A 17332-nucleotide genomic window follows, 5' to 3' on the forward strand; every position below is an offset into this window, starting at 1 on the left:
TGTATTAGCTTCCTGACAAATGGTTTTGTGGTGCAGAAAACCAAAGCAAAAAAAAAACTGAGGACATCTGCTTGTGAATTTCAACAGCAACAGGCCCTTTAGTAGCATCCTCAAAGTAGCACTGGTACTAAGGGTATGGCCAAGTACCCTATGTCTCTGTGGGAGCAGTTAAAGCTATATATAACTATAACTATAGCACCCTGGCTCAACAGTTTCACAATAACTAAAGTTGTAGGCAATGGGCCTTTTTCACAATTTCCAAGAGGCAGCTTTTGGCCAGATCCCCTGCAACACTCTTCAGTAGGAGAACCCTCCTCCAGTCTCAACAGGTGTTTCTTCTTCGTACTTCCAGCCCGTAACACATGCTGGGGCCTAGCACCTTCTCACACATTGTCCTCTTCCTAGGAGAAGCCCAAGGGGAGCAAGCCCTCTAAACCTTTTCCCTCTCCCAGGCCATACCTTCTGAATCCACACTTCATGGGTTCACTGGGTTAATTGAACATCCATAACTCTAGAGGTGGACCCTCCACACTATATGTTGGAACATCTTTCCACCAAGAGTCAGGATCAATACACTAGGTTTATGTAGAACCTGTAGCACCCCGGAGAAATAGATCTCAGCTCAGCTGGTTACAGCTCAGCCGTAAACACACTAAACCTTATTATTGTCCAAGGCAGGGGTACTACATACCATTTATTATATTTCTTTATAAATTCCTTTAACACAGTGAAGACTTTATAGCTCCTTTTGACTCACCTCACCGTAAACTGGTTATAGTTTTTCTATACATGGATTCAATTTAAAAAAAAGGTGATGACGTTTCATAGAAATGGGAGGGCAGAGATGAAGAATGGGTTTGCCTTCCTATATAAATAGAAAGACCAGCTTCCTGTCACGTCAGTTAATCTCTAACACTTTGACCACATCTGCTGGTCCCGCATGGTCTATGAACCTGGCCGACTATGGTGGAATCTGTGACTTACGCTGATCTTCAGTTCAAAGCTGGTACAGGTAAAGGTGATTTCTTTGACCATTTTCTATTTTCAGTCAGGTAGGAAAATATCACATTTACAGTAAAGTACCAACCCCCCCCCCAAAAAAAACAAAACAAAAACCCAAAGAGCTGTAAACCCAGATTTGATCCATAGGAACGCAAGAGAACCTTTAAAAGGTGTGAGCTAAATTGCTCCTACTGGGAAAAAAAATACCTTTAATCCCAGCTACTCTCTGGATCAACAAATAAAAAAAGAAAATTAATAGCCAGATATGTTTGGTGAATTCTGAAACACATCCAGCCTTTACAAAACCAATTTACAGAGCTGGGACTAGAAGCAATCCACGCATGATATAAAAATATGTTATATTATATAATCGTTAATATTATAATTACTGGTATATTATAGCATTTGTATATTATATCATTTTTAAATGTACATATTTATTTTATTTAAATATATGAAGTATACATCTAAAAATATATTTTATTTTAAATAAATATATGTTATAATCGATAAATAATAATTAGATATAATAGTTTTTTTTTCATATTATAAATAAATTTAAATATATCTAGAAATATTTTATTAAATTAAAATGAAGGCTAAAAATGAAAAAAAAACTTTTAAAAACCATATATAAATAGATATAGATCTATCTATCTATCTATCTATCTATCTATCTATCTATCTATCTATCTATCTATCTATCTATCTATCTATCTATCTATCTATCTATCTATCTATCTATCTTTCTATCTATATATATATATTTAGAGAGAGAGAGAGAGAGAGAGAGAGAGAGAGAGAGAGAGAGAGATCTATATAGATATAGATCTCTATATATGTATATATAGAGATCTATATATCTATATATCTATTTATCTATATATATATATATATATATATATATATATATATATATATATATATATATATAGATATAGATAGATCTATTTATATATGGTTTTTAAAAGTTTTTTTCATTTTTAGCCTTCATTTCAATTTAATAAAATATTTCTAGATATATTTACATTTATTTATAATATGAAAAAAAAACTATTATATCTAATTATTATTTATCGATTAGCAACAGATATATATCTATCGATTAGATATATATCTATATATTAGATATATATCTATCGATTTATCGATTAGCAACTAGATATCTCTCTCTCTCTCTCTCTCTCTATATATATATATAGATAGATATATAGATATAGAGATCTATCTATATAGATGATCTCTATATCTGTCTGTCTGTCCCTCTCTGTCTCTGTCTATTTCTCTCACTTCTCTCTCTCTCTCTCTCTCTCTCTCTCTCTCTCTCTCTCCCTCTCTCTTTCCTTTTAAATATATTTTTACATTGATATATTTATATATATTATTTATTTTATATACTATATATTTTATTTCAAATACATATATTTCGTGACAAATAAATGATAATCATAAGTATATATTTTATTGTTATACACTTACATTATATTCAAATTAAATTGAAAAAGAAAGATCTAAAATATTCATAAAAGTCATTATTACTCTGTGGAAGTTTTTGATGGATTTTATGTGTAATTTACTATTTTGTGAATATACAGTGTAGACCTGGTTCTCAGCCTTTGGTACTTGCTATGTAGACCTTTGCAGACCGCAGTAGTGGAGGGGATTGCATTGATTTTGCGGAGGGGCTGTAATGACAATGATCTCTAGCAGTCTCATATCACACATTCTCATTCTATGACTGTCTTCAGCAGCAGGACTCCAGTCTCCAGCAACACCTGAAACATATCTCTAGTCTCTGACCATCTCCTCTATTATGTCTGAAGTAGGGATGAGCCGAACTGCCCTGGGTTCGGTTCGGTAGGGATTCTGCGAACTTCAAAGAAGCTCTGATTCTGAATCCCATCTCTACTGAAATCAATTGGAGCCAAATCTGTCAAATTAAAAATGCCCATTTTCTGGACCAATAGGCAAAGGGGGTGTCAAAAAATAGCTGTACCCTGGTGAAGATGCACCAATGCAAATTTTGTATATATTTTTTTCTAAATCCATTTGGCCATTGGATGAAGGCTTCTTAACCGAAACGCATCAGTGTATAGCCTGTACCCATGTAACTAATAAAGTACTTTTATTCAAGAGCATCTGAGCTGCCAGCTTTCCTGATTTAAGTATGGTATCTGTGGGGCCTGAACGTCCTGGCTAGAGCACCGGATCACAGTTCCTGGACTTTTATATTAGCAGTGTAGCTGGGGTAACCATTTGTTTCTCATTTGGCCAGGAGTAGTGCTTTTTTTTTAAATGCTTAAAGTGAACCATTAAAAATGTCCAATTCTTTTAAATAACATGCCTGGGGGTGGAGGTCCTAACTCCGCCTGTAAAGGGACATCTCTGTTATGTACAGAAAGTGCTGCAGCGGCACTGACATTTACAAAGGGAAAAAGGGTTTACAATTGCCAGTAAATGACATTTCATTGACAGCTTCTTTGTTTTTTGTTGTGTTTTTTTTTTTTTTTTTTTTAACAGCACACGGACCCCTTCAAGAGGTTTCCATGTATTTTGGGGAACCTTTGGAGGGGTCTGTGTGCTGTGTTTTTTTAACCACTTACGGACCGCCCACCGCAGTTTTACGTCGCTACTTTGAAAAGGAATATCGTTGTTATGGCAGCAGATAGCTGCCATAACCCCAGTATCCTCTTCTTCAGCGGGCGGTCCGCTTCAAGATAAAAGTGGTCTCTGCAGCGGATTCATCGCAATATCACTTTTATCGGTGGCGGGAGAGGGGCCCCCCTCCCGCCGTGCTCTGGTCCTGGAGGCGATCGGGTCCTCTCTCTGGCTTGGTATCAAGACGAGTGAGGGGAAGATGGCCCCAACCCATCTCCATATCATGTAGGGTGGAAGCGACGTCAAAACGTCACTTCCGCCCATAGCTCTTAAAGGGCCATTTTATTTTTTTAATTTTTTTAAATTACATTATTTTTTATTGCATTTTAGTATAGTTATGAGATGTGAGGTCTTTTTGACCCCAGATCTCATATTTAAGAGGTCCTGTCATGCTTTTTCTCTATTACAAGGGACGTTTACATTCTTTGTAATAGGAATAAAAGTGACACATTTTTTTTTTAAAAAGAACAGTGTAAAAATAAAAAATAAAAAAAATCAAACATGCCCCTTCCTTGCCGAGCTTGCGTGCAGAAGCGAATGCATATGTGAGTAGCGCCCGCATATGAAAATGGTGTTCAAACTAAACATGTGAGGTATCGCCACAATCGGTAGAGTGAGAGCAATAATTCTAGCCCTAGACCTCCTCTGTAACTTAAAACATGCAACCTCTAGAATTTTTTAAACGTCGCCTATGGAGATTTTTAAGAATAAAAGTTTGTCGCCATTCCACGAGCAGGCACAATTTTGAATCATGACATGCTGGGTATCAATTTACTCAGCGTAACATTATTTTTCACAATATAAAAAACATTGGGCTAACTTTACTGTTGTCTAATTTTTTGATTCAAAAAAGTGTATTTCTCCAAAAAAAGTGCGCTTGTAAGACCGCTGCGCAAATACGGTGTGATAGAAAGTATTGCAACGACCGCCATTTTTTTCTCTAGGGTGTTAGAAAAAAATATATATAATGTTTGGAGGTTCTAAGTAATTTTCTAGCAAAAAAATGATTTTAACTTGCAAACACCAAGTCTGAAAATAGGCGCGGTCCTTAAGTGGTTAAGTAGGCTCAAATCGCACCGAATTGCAGGTGCATGCACTTTTTTTGGAGTCGCACTGCAAACAGATCGCATTGTTATTTTGTACTGCGTTTGCAACCTGCGTTTGGGGTGTTGTTAACTTTGTATTGACACCCGCAGCAGATCACAAGAGCAGTGGGAATAAAATGCGGTGCGGGAAACACGCATGGATCACGGTGTTTCCCAGCACTGCATAAGTGTGAAACTTGCCTGAGTCTTCTCTCCCCTCTTCCTCTCCCTCCTTCCAGGTCTCACAGGCTATTGGCTCCTGCTGCTGTCAACCAAATACAGTGAGGAGGGAGTAGGGGGTGGAGCCGAGCTGTGCTGTGCTGTGTGTGTCTACAGAAGCACACAGCTTGGCTCGGAGTGAGCCTGCAGGTGCACCACCATAGTAAGTGGCTTTGTATGGTGGTGCACAGAAAATATGAGGAGCTGAGAGGGTTGGAACAAGGGGTGGATGCCCTGGGTGCAATGGGTTACTTTTGGCATCCTTCTGTTACAAGGCTGACATCAATAGTGACTAAGGTTGTGCTTTTAACAAGTGAATGACTGCTGGGTGGGAGAGGGGACGCAGTTTGGCATCTTTGCCCTGCATGACCTTGTCACGGCACTCATTGGACCCAGGCAGCAGTTTGAGATGATGCCCAAGTTTTTTTTCAGCAGTTTTGTGTATCATCCAGGGGTGGACTGGGCCGGGGGACAGGGTGACAACTGCCCCGTAAAAAGGCTACCCTGCTTCCCCCTCAACAAGCATACTCATAGTTGCCATGCGCAAGGGCACTCACACAGTCTAACACTGGCTGTTAAACACTCCAGCACACATGAAGAGCTCAGGTGTGTGTGCAATGAAAGATCCCTTTCCCTCCAGCTCAGTAGCTGATGTTCGAGTGCAGCCTGCGAGGCTTGAATTTCTATTGGGTGGAACTGAAGGAGGGGGTGTGGTCGGCCTTGCACCCGGCCCGCCTTCTGCTCTGGTGCATGCATGAGGCTAGGCACTCAAGACTGAAGGGGGCAGCATTTATTTCTTGGACCCAGGCATCACAATGTCTTGGGCCAGCCCTGTGCACATCCATGTAGTCCTATGGTGGTGATGAGAGTGACAACCTCAACCTTGACTCCAACCTAGCCACGGCCCCAATGTGTTTCTGCTGCACCCGCAGAGCTTAATCATCATGTCCTGGCCCTAGCTGAGACCACCAACCCCAGAAGAGAAGGTTCAGGGTCACTCTGTTCAATACCATTGCACGGAGCCGGTAAGTATAAACCTGGTTATTTTATTTAAAGACACAACAAGACTTCACAATCACTTTAGAACTTGAGGAATGGTGGATTATGCATTGCTCACTTGCTACATAATAATGCTATTTGTATTGATATGAGATAAAATTTACTGAAGACTAGTTCTGAATTGTACGTGCACCTTCCTTCCCCCGGGAACTCCCCAGCCAGGTGTAAAGCATCCCAGAGCCCGGTAGGTCCAGAAGATGTGACTGAAGATCTTCCCAGACACAGAACAAGACACAGAGGTATTGCTGGTGGCTCCGTTTACTTGCTCATCCTAATTGTGGACCTGAAGAGAAGCCACTTCAATATTTCATTGTTCTTCATTTGCAGATATTCAGATCATGAGATATGTCATTGTGGTCCTCAGTCTTCTCTGCCTGCTGCTTCTCATACCTATCGGAATAATGTTGAAGGGTAAGTGTGTGGCCAAAGTATACATTCCTGGGAGGAGATGGGTGAAGGGATGGGGGGCTCTGTAATAATACGTACTGCAGCAATGTTCTAGTAAAAAATACATAATACAAAAGTAAAATAAAAGTCTGACTCTAAAGTAGAGCTGCACGATTCTGGCTAAAATGATAATCATAATTTTTTTGCTTAGAATAAAGATCACAATTCTCAATCCGTAACATCATCTTTCACATTATACAAAAAAATTGGGCTAACTTTACTATTTCGTTTTTTTTTTAATTCATTAAAGTGTATCTTTTCCCAAAAAATTGCGTTTGCAAGACCACTGCGCAAATACCGTGTGACAAAAAATATTGCAACAGCTGCTAAAAAAACACACACATATATATATATATATATATATATATATATATATATATATATATATATATATATATATATATATATATATATATATATATATATATATATATATATGTATCTATATATATATATATATATAATGTTGGGGGGGGGTTCCAAGTAATTTCTAGCAAAAAATACTGATTTAAATTTTGTAAGAAACAAGTGTCAGAAAAAGGTTTAGTCTTTAAGTGGTAAACTTCCCTCATTTACAGACCGAAGTTCATTGATCTAAGAACAGAAAGTTACAATGTTTATAGTTATCTACCAACACAGACAATGTTGTGAAAAACTTGGCAGGCTGACAATTTTTTTTTTTTTTGACAGCTGAGTGAGCAGAGAAGTCTCTACACTTGTTACATGAATGAATCTGGAAATTCTGAATAGAGATCGTGAGGGGGGTTGAATCGAGATCCCGATATTTTAACAGTTAATCGTGAAGCTCTACTCTATAGTTACACCACCATGTGTCAAACACAGGCCAAATCTGGCCCATGTGACCCTTGCACCTTCCCTGCACCCCATCATCTCTGCACCCCCAGAATTAATATATATTCATATATCAAGTGCAAATAGAACTCCACATGTGTAAATAAAATATGTTAACAAAACCATAAATTAAATAAAAATTATGAAATTAATAGCAAAAAAATTAAAAACCATTTTCTAGTGCAATGTGTCCTGTGCAATGTGGCCTAATGTGTAAGGGGTGGAGCCGGTGATGCAAGATGTTGGATGCATCTGTGAATAGTGTGGGAGGAGAGGCGCGTTGCCTGTGAGCTACACTTTGCTATACATAGCATTTTAAAGGGGAATAGTATAAAAAAACACTGGGATTTCAAATACAAGATGCAGCCCCTATCAGACGCCCCCTGTGGTGGTCTTTTATATGCAAAACATTTCTCGTGCACCTTGGTTGTGAGTGAATGATAAAATAAGTGTAGCGCTATAAAATGTCCAATGTGAAGGCCGTTAGGCCAATTAGTTCCAAAAATGTATAATAAGGAAGAATCAACCATACATATAACAATAGGTAGTCTTCAAAAAAAAAAATTTTCAAAACAAGGACATCTGGCATCCAGAATGAAGACAGACACACTCCCACCGAGAGATGAAAAGGCTTACCAGATAGGGTGGACCCAAAGGGGCATACGCCTGGTTGGGTTGGCTAAGGCTTGGGTGGTGAGTGACTGTACGTGGCCCCGGAGAGATGATGTTTGTGAATGGTCCCACAAGTTGCTGTTTCCCTCTGAGCGGTACCCAAATCTTGAGGGGTGTGGATGGTCCCACGGATGTGGATGGTCCCACGAATCACGGAGAAATGGAGTATGTGGAACGACCAACCCATTGTTGTATTCCTCAAGGTGATATTTTATAAGCCCAAAGTTGATGGTGACAGATAAGGAAAGAAAAGGAATGGCCACATAGTGTGAATCTGTAAAAAGAAATTTATTTAAAATAAAGATATACACTCACATGTAGATCCGTATAAAAACAGCGCTGTAAAGAAGTGGCGACAGTAGGGTCCTACCCGACGCGTTTTGTCTTCATAGACGTCATCAACTTTGGGCTTATAAAATATCGCCTTGAGGAATACAACAACGGTTGGTCGTTCCACATACTCCATTCCTCCGTGATTCATGGGACCATCCACATCCGTGGGACCATCCACACCCATCAAGATTCGGGTACCGCTCAGAGGGATACAGCAACTTGTGGGACCATTCACAAACATCATCTCTCCAGGCCACGTACAGCCACTCACCACCCAAGCCTTAGCCGACCCAACCCGCCTTTGGGTCCACCCTATCTGGTAAGCCTTTTCATCTCTCGGTGGGAGTGTGTCTGTCTTCATTCTGGATGCTAGATGTCCTTGTTTTGAAAACATTTTTTTGAAGACTACCTATTGTTATATGTATGGTTGATTCTTCCTTATTATACATTTTTGGAACTAATTGGCCTAACGGCCTTCACATTGGACATTTTGTAGCGCTACACTTATTTTATCATTCTTTCATTTTACACCTTGCTGGTTGTGTTAGCTGCTCTTGTCTCTTTGTTCATGCAGCACAGAATTATTTTGTATACAACTTTGATTGTGAGTGTATTTCCTTTTGTGGCTTTTACGGATGACCCCGCCTTCCTCTGACGTCACGTGGCATCAGAGGGGGTGGGGTCATCTGTTTACATAACCGGGTGGCCCCCCACTCTCAGCTATATAACAGCTGTCATCGCAAAGAGGCTTCAGTCAGCGGGAGCCTGCTATGGAGGCGGAGTTGTTGTGGTTTTTTTCAGATGTTGGATGCTGTGATGGAAGATGGATGGACATTGTGGGACAGTTTTTATTTTTTTCCCAAACTGTCTCCTGTCATTTTTACCATTTTGACACTTTTTTGGTGAATGTGTAGGGGTACAAGGTACCCGATACCCATTCACATAGGGGGGGCCAGGATCTGGGGGCCCCCTTGTTAAAGGGGGCTTCCAGATTCCGATAAGCCCCCCACCCACAGACCCCCACAACAACCGAGCAAGGGTTGTGGGGATGAGGCCCTTGTCCCCATCAACATGGGCACAAGGTACTTTTGGGGGACCCCGAAGCATCCTCCCCATTTCGAGGGCATGTGGCCTGGTACGGTTCAGGAGGGGGGGCGCTCTCTCATCCCCCCTTTTCCTGAGGCCTGCCAGCTTGCTTGCTCAGATAAGGTTCTGGTATGGATTTCGGGGGATCCCTTTTTTTTTAATTTTGGCGCAGGGTTCCCCTTAAAATTCATACCAGACCTTAAGGGCCTGGTAATGGATGGGGGGAACCCACGCTGTTTTTTTCAATTATTTTTATCTAAATTGCTAAGACCTGACAATTCATTACAGCCACGAGCAGTTTTAAATGACATTTTTTTCTTTAGAAATGTCATTTTGCTGTGGTATTGTTCTAAACACGGAAAAAAATGAGCCACTTTACAGGCATACTATAGACACCCCCCCCCCCAGGCACGTTATTTAAAAGGAATATTTCATTTTTATTGTTTCACTTTAAGCATTATTAAAATCACTGCTCCTGAAAAAACGTCTTTAAAACTTTTGTTTGCATTGATCCATGTCCCCTGGGGCAACACCCGGGTCCCCAAACACTTTTTGTGACAATAACTTGCATATAAGCCTTTAGAATGAGCACTTTTGGTTTTTCATGTTAGTGTCCCATAGACTTTAACGGTGTTCTGTGGCTTTCAAATTTGCCACGAACACTGCATAATGTTCGTTGTTCGGCGAATAGGCGAACACCCGATGTTTGAGCCGAACTTATGTTTGACTCGAACATGGGGCTCATCCCTAGTCTGGAGAGTGGCTGGAAGTGAATGCCAGGCTGGGCAGGGTGACAGGTGGAACTACTACACTGGGGGGGTACCGCTACATTAAATATGTATAATTTTATGGAAAGCACTGTGATGGTTTCTTTCTTGTTTTTTTTTTTTTTTTCCTGAGCTTCTATGTGAGAGATCTGGAGGTGTGCATTCCTTAGTTGGTTTCCAATCAGATCCATTGGGCTATTTCTCTTAAAGGGACAAGCGCACACGACCTATTGGTTATAGGTCAAGGTATAAGGTGAGCTGCTAATGGTGGGGGTTGTTTGGCACAACGTGTGAAGCACAGAAGAAGTGTTTGCCAAGAAGTTGCAGAAGTTTATATAAGGATACATTGCATGGGAAGTTTGAATTTGAATTTTTGTATTTATTTAATATTGTTTTTATTAATTTCATTCTTTTTTTATTTAATGTATAGTTTTGTTCATCTTTTATTTGCACATGTGGAATTTTTATTTGCACCTGATATATTATTATATATTGATTCTGGGGGTGCAGCATGGAATTATTATGAAGATATTTTCTGTTTGGTGTGTGGTACACTAGTAAATTCCAACAGCAGCACAGTTTTTACAATAATTTATGGTTTTTGAATGTATATATATATATTTTTTGTAATATTTTTTAGATTTTGAGGTTTCATATTAATTGGAACAACTAGTGTGTTTGTTTTTTTGTACCCCCTCATCTCCGCCCCCTACCTTGTCTCAGCAGTCAGCAACAACACAATGGGGGAAAGAACTCCTGCAGTTCCTGTGCTTCTCTGTGCAGCCACGGAGAGTCTAGTCTCACACCCCCCCCCCACTTCCCTCAGCAGCTGACAGCAGAAAGGAGGACAGAACTCCTCTGCCAGATTCATAGACTCTCTGTGCAGCCGCAGAACCCCCTTGTCTCCCCATCCCCTGGTCTCAGCATTCAGTAGACTCTGGAAGCTGAATTCAGCCCTCCTCTGGTTCTCCCCTGGTTCTTCTCCAGACCCTGCACTTTTTGCTTCCTAGCTGCAGCACAAGGTACAATGGCGGCCCATCCATAGAAGGTGCACGGGCGCCGCCTCCCCTATTCATGCATCTGGCCCCCTGATCTTCATATCATGGCACCGGACTATGAATTCCAATGCAGCGGGGTGTTTTTTTAAGCACCTGATTAGAGCCGGAGGCTCTAATAGGCTTAAAAATAAGGTGCGCTCAGAGTGCAGAGCATTGCACTCTGAGCCCACTCAGTTGTGTGACCATAGTGAATGAATTTTTCGCTATTATCACACTAAAGTTCCTCCACGCCATTCAGGAGGCAAGTCTGTGAGACTCGTTTCCCGAGTGGCCAAAGCGTCAGGCTATCCCATTGGATGCCTAGCGCTTTGGCGGAAGAGACACGGCAGAGGAAGCTGGAGGAGCTGACACCGATGCCGCCACGGCCACTGCCTGCAATCCAGGAGAGGACACCACAGCCCGCCACACAAGTGGGTAAGTGGCGTGCCGGACTGCCCGCGAGGGGGGGTGGCTGTGCAATGCCGCCGAGGGGGTGTTGTTTGTTTGCTGCCCCCCCAAAGAAGAACCCACCAGCCATCATTGGTAATAGGGTACAACTGTGATGTAAGGGAGGGTGGAGGACTCTTGGCTTCTGATAGTGAAAGGGTTCTTGACATCTGTATAAGGGGGGGATGCTCTGGACATCTAGTCTTACAGATACAACTGGCCATTTGAGGGCAACCATAATTATGATGCGGCCCAAGGAAGATAATATCTTGTAAAAAGAATTATGAAATATATATATATATATATATATATATATATATATATATATATATATATATATATATATATATATATATTTATACAGAAGATGATCACAGTCCAAGGTTCCAAAAATGTATTATGGCCCGTACACACGGTCGGATTTTCCGACGGAAAATGTGTGATAGGACCTTGTTGTCAGAAATTCCGACCGTGTGTGGGCTCCATCACACATTTTCCATCGGATTTTCCGACACACAAAGTTTGAGAGCAGGCTATATAATTTTCCGATAACAAAATCCGTTGTCGGAAATTCCGATCGTGTGTACACAAATCCGAAGCACAAAGTGCCACGCATGCTCAGAATAAATAAAGAGATGAAAGCTATTGGCTACTGCCCCGTTTATAGTCCCGACGTACGTGTTTTACGTCACCGCGTTCAGAATGATCGGATTTTCCGACAACTTTGTGTGACCGTGTGTATGCAAGACAAGTTTGAGCCAACATCCGTCTGAAAAAATCCTGGGATTTTGTTGTCGGAATGTCCGATCAATGTCCGACCGTGTGTACAGGGCATTAATCTTTACAAAGGTGTAGCCACCCTGTCATCAGAGGTTTCTAGTAAACTTAGATCTCCTGGATAGTAGTTTGCCCAGGCCAAATTGTATTTTTTTCACTGGGCTCTTCTCAAGGTTCAGAGTTGCGGCTGTACCCTGCTGCTGCCACTGGCTGCCACTGGTACTTAGGGCAATAGTCTTGGGCAGTGGTCTCCAAACTGTGACCAGGGGCCAAACGCATCCCTTTTATTGCTTCTAACTGGTCCTTGGGGCAATATTTCATCCTCTGACACCAAAGAAGTTTCACACTTTATCCCAATAACACCAACAATAGGGCACAGTTCCTCCCAATGACACCAACAATGGGGCACAGTTCCTCCCAATGACACCAACAATGAGGCATGATTCTTCCCACCCAATGACACCAACAGTGGGGCACAGTTCCTCTCACTGATACTAAACATAGGGCATTTGTTTACTCCTGATGATGCTGGGGCATACTTCCAATGGTCACAGTTTGCCCCCCTCCTCCTAAAGTCTGAAGGACAGTAAACTGGCCATGTGTGTAAAAGTTTTGAGACCCCTGGTCTTATGGATGGTAGAAATCTTGAGTTGTTGAGCATTTATGTCCCCTCTGACAACCACTAGGGGGTTCATGGCCAGTGGAGCATATGGGGGAGAATATAAATGTTTGGCTAGGGGCCTGGTGAGCTCTCTTCCCCCCAGAACTGGGGCCTGGGGAGATGTGTGCAGTGATTTATGCTGAGTTGGATAGGACCTGTTTGGGGCCCCGGCTCAGAGTCCTTAAGCTTAGCTACCCTGCCTGGTCTCGGAAAGTAAAGCACCCAAGGTGGAGAGACAAAGGATGGAAGTCTTGCTGGAGGGGGATTGTTATGTGCCCATAGAGGACCCTGGCACTCCATTGAAAGGAGAAGTGTGGTGGAGTCTGGAACCCATGTTGCTTGAGGAGCATGATATCCTACACCACCCCTTTGCCTGTTAGCCCAGAAAATTATAATTTTTTAGTTGACAGATTTGTCTCTCATGGATTTAAATAGGGTTTAGAGTCAGCATTGAAACTTCTTTGCCGTTCACCAAACAATGCTTGAACTGAACTCGGGAGGCAGTTCTGTTCCTCCCTAGTGCTGAAAATATAGGGTGGGAGGAAGAATATCTGTTTTATGTGAAAGTACAGAACATGTTTCAGCATGTGGCAGGAGAGAACAGGAGACAGATATTGGAAAGGAGTAATGTTAATATTATTATTATTATTATTATTATATGCACAAAGATACAATTAATATAACCAGTATAGTATCGCCTATACAATGCTATATATTTCTTTTTTGTATAGGTAACTCATCCACCAGGAAAGATGAATGTATTTCGGGTTATGGTAATGTACACATATTTATATTCTATGGTTTGCAGACAACATATTATATATTTCATTGTTATTCTTTTGGTGATTTTGTTGCCTATTTAACCCCCAAAGCCCCATCATTCCTATAGAGGTGATCGGCTTCTATAGGTAAATCTATACATCAGTCTCATGAGATCAGTCTTTCTGCATTCACTCTTCACACAGCCAGTCACTGCAAGAGATTGTAATTGGGTAAATACAGCTCCACCCTTATATATTCACCCTGTCACTCCCCTGCAGACCAGGAATATGACTGAAAGCTATTAAGGGCATGCATGGGGCACAGACATCTCTCCATGGGTTGAAACTTCTTACATAATGACAAATGACTGTGTTCCCCATCCAAGAGCTCACGACTACTCGCTACTTATGAACCTGTGATTGAAGGTGGGATTTCCTACCATGGATCACTGACATTAGGGAAGTGTTAAGGGGGTTGTTTGAATTCTTTATTGGACCCCTCCTCACCAAGCTCTTCATCAATGCTGGTAGAATGTTTACCAAACGTCCTCTAATATTGATGATGCGCACATGACCTAACGAGTACCCGGGTCATGATGGAGAACCATGGAATTCATGAAACCCATCCAATTGGTATTCATTAAATGTTATGGCTGCAAGATACAAGGTAAACTTTATATCTTGATTAGGGGTATATTTCTAGAATAAAGGTACAGTATGTGTAATTTAGTCTTTGATGGAATTCCCTGGAAGGAGGGCACATACATCTTTTGTTATAAGATAGAGGCAAAAGTCTGTTAGCGCCTGATGAAGACAGAGGACCATGTCCAAGAAACGTATTGAGCGAAAATACTATGTTGTATAAATGTTCAAAGAAAAACTGCGCTGGTAGAAATGGCAAAATATGCAACATCTGTTTGGCTGGGAGCAGAGGTTTTTAGTAATGCTTAAAGTTAAACATTAAAACTGCTAAATTCCTTTAACCACTTAAGGACCAAGCCTCTTTTTGAGATTTGTTGTTTACAAGTTAAAATCGTTTTTTTTTTTTTTTTTGCTAGAAAATTTCTTAGAACCCCCAAACATTATATATATATATATATATATATATATATATATATATATATGTATATATATATTTTTTTTTTTTTATAACACTCTAGAGAATAAAATGGCAGTCATTGCAATATTTTATGTCACATCGTATTTGCGCAACGGTCTTACAAGCGCACTTTTTTGGGAAAAAATACACTTTTTCGACTTAAAAAATAAGACAACAGTAAAGTTATTCCAGTTTTTTTTTAATATTGTGAAAGATAATGTTACACCGAATAAATTGATACTCAACATGTCACACTTCAAAATTGCGCCCGCTCGTGGAATGGCGACAAACTTTTACCCTTAAAAAATTCCAACGTTTAAAAAATTCCACAGGTTACCAGTTTTGAGTTACAGAGGAGGTCTAGGGTTAGAATTATTGCTCTCACTCAACGATCACGGTGATACCTCACATGTGTGGTTAAAACGCAGTTTTCATTTTTTTTTCATATTTATTTTACTTTTTATTTTTACACTGTCCTTTTAAAAAATATGTTTGTTGGTCACTTTTATTCCTATTACAAGGAATGTAAACATCCCTTGTAATAGAAAAAAAAGCATGACAGGACCTCTTATTTATCAGATCTGGGGTCAAAAAGACCTCACATCTCATATTTACACTAAAATGCAATTTAAAAAAAATGAGCATAAGAGCATTGGGCTGCCATAACAATGGTATTCCTCTTCAAACAGCTGCCGTATAATGACGGTGGGTAGTCCGTAAGTGGTTAAGTAACATGTTGGGGGGGTACCCTGACCCTGCCTGTGAATTGCTTGATCTGTATGATGTATACAACCTACTACAGCAACCCTGATATTAACAAAAAATAGAGTGTATAAATAGTGGAGAAAATTACAGCTCTAACAAAGCAGCCCAGGAAATCCATTTATCTACGGATAACAGCTGATGTATTCAAAGGGGCAGGTCTCCCAGGTAGCGTCATTGAACATATGCCCATATTTGGTCAATAACGTCACTCCACAGATCCTCCCCTTTGCATATATTAGCTGTCATCTGCCAGACCTGTCATTTGGTGAAGTGATTAAATGGTTAATGTGCATCATGGCATTGTTTTTATTTAAAGTTAAAAGCTATATTTTTGTTTTGTGTTTTTTACCGTTTATATTGTTGGTGGTGAATAGAGGAACTCATTCAAAGGGGGCTGTGTATCTGGAGGCCCCCTTATTTTTAAAGGGCGTTTTCAGATTCCAATAAATCCCCCTCCCGCAAACCCCCACAACCACTAGCCCAGGGTTGCGGGGAAGAGGTCCTGGTCCTCATCAACATGGGGACAAAGTGCTTTGCCAGTTTGGGTCCCGCCTGGCAAGGTACCCTCTTCCCCCCCACGTTGAGGGCATGTGGCCTGGTATGGTTCAAAAGGGGTGGGCTGCACGCTCTCCCACCCTTTCCTGGTCTGTGAGGCTGCAGGCTTAGATACGGGTCTGCTATGTGTTTTTGAGGGAAACCTCTGCTTTTTTTTTCTTGATTTTTGCATGGGACTTCCACTTAAAATCCATATCAGACCCAAGATCTGGTAAAGAATTGGGGGGGGCTTTAGGTTGTTTTTTTGTGGGGTCCCCCTTTAAAGTTTATAACAGACCCAAATAGCCTGGTATGAATTATGGGGTAACCCCTGCAGCATTGTTTTGTTGACAAATCAGCTGTCATGTATAATAGTGGTAGTAATATCACTATCACATATGACATTTGGCTCACCTTCAGGTCTTGCAGAATATCGTCTGGAGAGATGGTGTCATCTGAGAAGGTCATGTGAAGAGCCAGCTTTACCTATATGGGGAAATCTTCCAGCAATTCCTCTTTTCCCAATGTGATGCTGTGCTGTGTCTTCAGCCAGGCTGCCCCTGTCTACCTGGGTGACCTCTTTATAAACTCCTCTCCTCCTTTGGTGTTCTTCCAGGTCAGCTGTGCCCGGAAGGCTGGATTTACCTGGATTCTGCCTGCTATTACTTTTCTTCTGAGCAGATGGATCACTCCAACAGCTCAGATGATTGCCACTCCAAGAACTCCCAGCTGGCCCATGTTGACCGACATACAAAATCCTTGCAGGTGTGTAATACTGTAAATGGGAATCATAGAGAAATCAAACCAGATGTTTTGACTAGAAGAGATGGCACTCACGTGTTCCGACCTGCCGAGACCCTATACATTCTGTTCAGGCTTTTCTTCCTGACATACATTGATTCATCACATACTGTACTAGGCATTGGTGCGACCAGTTCCATGGATGATCCTACATGCAGAAATACTTCTATACTGTGAGGATCGTAGCAGGACAGGTTTCTTGATCTAAAACCAATAGGTATGTTTATGCCTTATACATATTTAGCAAACCTCGGTCTTTAATGTTATGTA

The 17332-nt window shown here is 40.9% G+C and overlaps 1 long non-coding RNA gene across 1 annotated transcript; it reads left to right on the top strand.

Annotated features, from left to right (window-relative positions):
• Positions 1 to 747: 747 nt before the first annotated feature.
• Positions 748 to 6622, top strand: LOC141126954 (uncharacterized). The gene is made up of 3 exons (XR_012241468.1): positions 748 to 1012; positions 6182 to 6262; positions 6351 to 6622. It is a non-coding gene; the product is annotated as an uncharacterized lncRNA (long non-coding RNA).
• The last annotated feature ends 10710 nt before the right edge of the window (positions 6623 to 17332 follow it).

This window comes from Aquarana catesbeiana, linkage group LG01 (genome assembly GCF_042186555.1).
Source record: "Aquarana catesbeiana isolate 2022-GZ linkage group LG01, ASM4218655v1, whole genome shotgun sequence".
Lineage (NCBI taxonomy): Eukaryota > Metazoa > Chordata > Amphibia > Anura > Ranidae > Aquarana > Aquarana catesbeiana.